We start from the raw sequence: 5,712 nt of genomic DNA, 5'->3' as shown, positions 1-5,712 counted from the left end.
TAAATGATCTTGTGGCATCTACTAAGTTCATGCTTACATCATCCTTCTAGTTAGTAGAATTCTTGATATTCTGGTGTTAAAATATCCTTTCAATCCTGCGTCATGATAATTATTCTTTTAATGAATTGCAAGATTCAATTTGCTAGTATTTTATTTAGAATCTTGGTATCTTTTTATAAGTGAGCTTATTATTTTAAATTTCTTCTGCTTTTAAATTTAGTTCTGATGTGAGTTATAGCACAGGAAGAGTTGGATAAGGTAGGAAATATTTGTTCCTTAAAAGTTTCATAGAATCTAATCATAGAGTTATAGGATCTGGTTTCTTTTAGGAAGTAGATCTTTGGCTACCATTTCAGTTTCTTCTATGGATATTCGTTTATTCAATTTTTCTATTTCTTCTTGGGCCAGTCTAACAGACAAACAGTGAAGTTTATGAAACAGCTTGATGACATTTCACAAAGCAACACACAGGTCAAGAAATACAAAATTGCCAATATTCCAGAAATCCCAAAAGTGATTTCCCCTAATCACTACTCCTTTTCTTTTGAAAGATAATTATTACCTTAACTTCTGTGATAATTATTTCCTTGTTTCTCATTGTAGCTTTTCTCCTAAGCATGGAACCCTAAGCAGTATAGTTTGGTTTGACCTGTATTTAAACTTTATATAAATGGAATTATATAATATATATTCTTTTTTTTCTCATTAAACTTTTTTAATGGGTCTCAAATTCTGTGAGAGATTTTTTTGTTTTTCTTTTTTTGCAGTACGCGGGCCTCTCACTGTTGTGGCCCTTCCCGTTGCGGAGCACAGGCTCCGGACGCGCAGGCTCAGCGGCCATGCCTCACGGGCCCAGCCGCTCCGCGGCATGTGGGATCTTCCCGGACCAGGGCACGAACCCGTGTCCCCTGCATCGGCAGGCGGACTCTCAACCACTGCGCCACCAGGGAAGCCCTCTGTGAGAGATTTTTGGTCAAGTTGTTTCCATTAAAAAATACTGATTTTAAAAACTAATAACTTAAAACTGCCACAAACAAAACTAATGGTCCACAAAACATTCTCCTTTCCTTCTGAAGGTTTTACAATGCATTGTTATCATTAACCAGTCTTTTGCTATTAAACTTAAATGGCCAATTGAGACAAATAGTTCTGAGACCGTTCTTCCACCACCGATTAAGACTGAGGTGGCAGGTATTGAGGATAATATTCATTTAGCCTTCTGAGCTTTCTGCGTAGACTTGGTGACCTTGCCACCTCCAGCTGCCTTCTTGTCCACTGCTTTAATGACACCCACAGCAACCGTCTGTCTCATGTCATGAACAGCACAACAGCCCAGAGGAGGATAGTCAGAGAAGCTCTCAACACACATGGGTTTGCCAGGAACCATGTCAACGATGGCAGCATCACCAGATTTCAAGAATTTGGGGCCATCTTCCAGCTTTTTCCCAGAATTACGCTCAATCTTCTCCTTCAGCTCAGCGAACTTGCAAGCAATGTGAGCTGTGTGACAATCCAGCACACGTGCACATCCAGCACTGCTTTGGCCTGGATGGTTCAAGATAATCACCTGAACTGTGAAGACAGCTGCTTCCATTGGTGGGTCATTTTTGCTGTCACCAGCCACATTGTCATGACGACCATCTTTGACAGACACATTCTTGACATTGAAGCCCACGTTGTCCCCAGGAAGGGCTTCACTCAAAGCTTCATGGTGCATTTCAACAGACTTCACTTCAGTTGTCACTTTGACTGGAGCAAAGGTGACCACCATGCCATGTTTGAGAACACCAGTCTGCACTTGACCCACAGGGACAGTGCCAATACCACCAATTTTTTAGACGTCCTGGAGGGGCAAACACAAGGGTTTGTCAGTTGGGCGAGTTGGTGGCAGGATGCAATCCAGAGCTTCAAGCAGTGTGGTTCTACTGGCATTGCCATCTTTACGGGTGATTTTCCACCCCTTGAATGAAGGCATGTTAGCACTTGGCTCCAGCATGTTGGAATGGTTGAATGTTGACACCATTCCTGCCAGAAATTAGCACAAATGCTACTGTGTCGGGTTTGCAGCCAATTTTTTAATGTAGGTGCTGACTTCCTTAACAATTTCCTCCTATCTCTTCTGGCTGTAGGGTGGCTCAGTGGAATCCATTTTGTTAACTCCAACAATTAGTTGTTTCACACCCAGAATGTAGGCCAGAAGGGCATGCTCACGGGTCTGCCCATTCTTGGAAATACCTGCTTCGAATTCACCAACACCAGCAGCAACAATCGAGACATCACAGTCAGCCTGGCATGTGCCTGTAATCATGTTTTTGATGAAGTCTCTGTGTTCTGGGGCATCAATGATGGTCACATAGTACTTGCTGGTCTTGAATTTCCATAGGGAGATATCAATGCTGATACCACGCTCGCGTTCAGCTTTCAGTTTGTCCAAGACCCAGGCATACTTGAAGGAGCCCTTTCCCATCTCGGCAGCCTCCTTCTCAAACTTTTCAATGGTTCTCTTGTCTATCCCATCACATGTGTAGAGCAGATGGCCAGTAGTGGTAGACTTCCCCGAATCTGTGTGTCCAATGACAACGATGTTGATGTGGGTCTTCTCCTTTCCCGTTTTTGCTTAGGTTTTGCTTAGGTTTTTAGGACACCCGTGTCCTGGTGGCAAACCCGTTGGGAAAAAAGCTAATATATATTCTTGTGGATCTGGCCTCTTCTACTCAACAATATGTTTTTAAGATTCACCCAGGGGCTTCCCTGGTGGCGCAGTGGTTGAAAGTCCGCCTGCCGATGCAGGGGACACGGGTTTGTGCCCCGGTCCGGGAAGATCCCACATGCCATGGAGCGGCTAGGCTCGTGAGCCGTGGCCGCTGAGCCTGCACGTCCAGAGCCTGTGCTCTGCAACGGGAGAGGCCACAACAGTGAGAGGCCCATGTACCCCCCCAAAAAAAAAGAACATATACACATATTTTTATTGGGTATATTCTTATAAATGGCATTGCTGGGTAAAAATTTATATGTACCTTCAACTTTATTAAATACTATAAAAAATTTTCCAAAGTGTTGTACCAATCTGCAGTCTTCCAGCACCATATAAGAGTATCTGCTGTCCACATCCTCACCAACACCTGGGAGTGCTGGTCTTTTAATTTTAGCCATTCTGGTGGGTATATAATGATGTCTGGTTATAGTTTTTATTTGCATTTCTCTAATTATTAGGGATGTTAAGTATCTTTTCATATGTTTATTTTCCATTGGATATCCTTTTTTTTCCCCAGAAGCATCTGTTCAAATCTTTTGCCCATTTTTCTTCTGGGTTGACTGTCATTTTCTTATTGGTTTATAGGATTTCTTTATGTATTTCATACATGAGCTCTTTGTAGGTTATAGGTTTGCAAATATTTTCTGCATATTCTGTATCCTTTAATAAATGGAAAGTATTTATACCAATGTTAAATTAATCTCAAATTTATCAGTCTTTTTCTTTATGATCAGTTCTTTTTGTCTCCTATTTTAAAAGTCTTTCCTTGCCTTTAATGAGGTTTTAAATTTTAATGTACTCAAATGATCTTTTTCTTTATGATTAGTACTTATTAAAAATCTTTTCTTATCTTGAAGTCATGAAGCTCTTCTTCCTTTAGAAGCTTTATTTAGCCTTTTACATTTAAGTCTATGATACATCTAGATTGAATTTTTTAATGTACCGAGTTTTCCATTTTCAATATTTGGTTAAACAAAATACATCTTTTGTAAACAAACTCAGCACAAGGCCAACAAAAAGAAAAGCATGAAAAACAAAACGCCCAGCGTTGCCCCTTACTGGGCATCAGGGTCAGGCTTGCCCCCTTCCTTAAAGGAAGTGGGGCTTTTTGCCCTTGGGCATCAGCATGGGTCCCTGTTCCTAAGCACCAGAATTGGATATGAACAGAGAAACCAGCCCTGAAATGTTTAATTAAGCATCTTTGCATATCCCTTTGGCTCATGGACTGCAAGTGCATGGGGATGGAATGAATTTTCATGTATAGTATGAGGTAGGTGTCAAGTTTCTCCACATAATTTATTCAATGTTCCCAGCACCATTTATTGAAAAGATTATCTTTTCTTTAATGCTTTGCAGTGTCTCTTTTGTCATAAATAAAATATCCACATAGGCATGGATCTTCTTATGGATTTATACTCTATTTCATTGGTTGGTATGTCCATCCTTGTGACACAATTATTTATAATACATGTAACGGACAGTAGAGTAAGTCCTCCCACTTTGTTTTTCTTCAAGATTGTGTGGGTTATTCTAGGCCCTTTGCATTTCCATATTATCAAGTTTCAAAAAAGAATTTTGGCTAGATTTTGTTGGCTACCAATTTTTTTTAAAACCCTCTATTTGATCTTCTAAATAATCATTTGAATATTATTTCTTGGTTTCATGAGTTACACATCAGCAAACATATATAGTGTGGCTGCCTTAGGTAAAGTAATTGACCAGGTTCAAAAATATCTCTGATATGAGCTGAATCACTCATTTTAACAAAATATGTTGCCTTAGGAAACTGCCTTCTTATGAGAGTCATTCCTATAGAAGCACTTTAAATTCCTTCCTCTCAGTAAACCCAGTAGTAATTGTCCTCTCTTTCCAGTCTCCAGAGGATGACATAAATAGCTGTAGAACTAGAAAGGAAAATGAGTAAAAGGATACAAATCATTTACAGAGTAAGACTTTACAGGTGCAAAATGTAGCTACAAAATTCTTATTCAAAGTATGCCAGTTCTCAGTCCAGAGACTTATTTGCTTGGGTTCTCAATTCTTTCGTCCATTTCCTCTTTTCACCCTTGTCTTTCTCTTCTTGCCTCCAATATTTTCTTCACCCCAAGGCTTTTCTCCTTAACTACCCCTGTTGCTTGCCCTCCAGCTCTTTGTATCTGTGTATCGGCAGAAGCACAGAGGCTCTCTCTTCTAACTATTAAAGGCAGGCCTGACTTCTCAAGATTATCTTCCCAAGTCACTCAACAAATCTCAAGAGCTGTTGCATATTTGAGAGTACATACCTGGGAAGCAGTTCCCCAGAAAGCTACATGGCAGTCTTGCTAAGTACTTCACAGTTCTGAGTCCCATTTTAAACAGGAGTGAAAAACAGCCTGAAGTTCAAGGGCAGAGCTGGAATTACAGTTCAGAACTTTTGGCTGGTCTGCTATGCTACTGACTAACCCGCCTGGTTATTAATGGTATCACAAATCATGCCTCAGTCTAGGTGAGCTTGTAAAGGAAGCACCAACCACTGTGGTAACCATTTACCTCTTTATGAGATGCTTTTTTCTTGTTTAACTAAGGCTTACCGTATCAACCTTGAAAAGTTTGGAAAAGTATTGAGAATCTAAACACCAGCCATAATCTTACCAGTTAGACAGTATTACCCTCATTGCTTTGGCATATACTTCCAGGCTTTCTTAATGCATAGCTGATATTATACATAATTTTATTTTCTGCCTAAAATTACATCAAAAGCAGGTTTCTATGTCTTTACATTTTTAATATTAATAAATGGCTGTAAAATATTCCTTTGAATCGTAAAGAAGTGAACAGTTTCCCTTTTATTAGATTGTAACTTATTTCCAATTTCATCACAATTGTAAATAACATTGATGTGAAAAACCTCATGAATGACTCTTTGTCTGTATTTTGGGTTATTTCCATAGGCAAAATATGTATCTGATAAAGAACTT

General features: G+C 39.6%; 1 pseudogene; it reads right to left on the bottom strand.

Annotated features, from left to right (window-relative positions):
• Window positions 1-961: 961 nt before the first annotated feature.
• LOC137205634 (elongation factor 1-alpha 1 pseudogene) lies at window positions 962-2,607 on the bottom strand (annotated as a pseudogene).
• Window positions 2,608-5,712: the final 3,105 nt, after the last annotated feature.

This window comes from Pseudorca crassidens, chromosome 14 (genome assembly GCF_039906515.1).
Source record: "Pseudorca crassidens isolate mPseCra1 chromosome 14, mPseCra1.hap1, whole genome shotgun sequence".
In the NCBI taxonomy this organism is placed as follows: domain Eukaryota; kingdom Metazoa; phylum Chordata; class Mammalia; order Artiodactyla; family Delphinidae; genus Pseudorca; species Pseudorca crassidens.
This window is presented reverse-complemented; position numbering and strand designations above follow the sequence as displayed.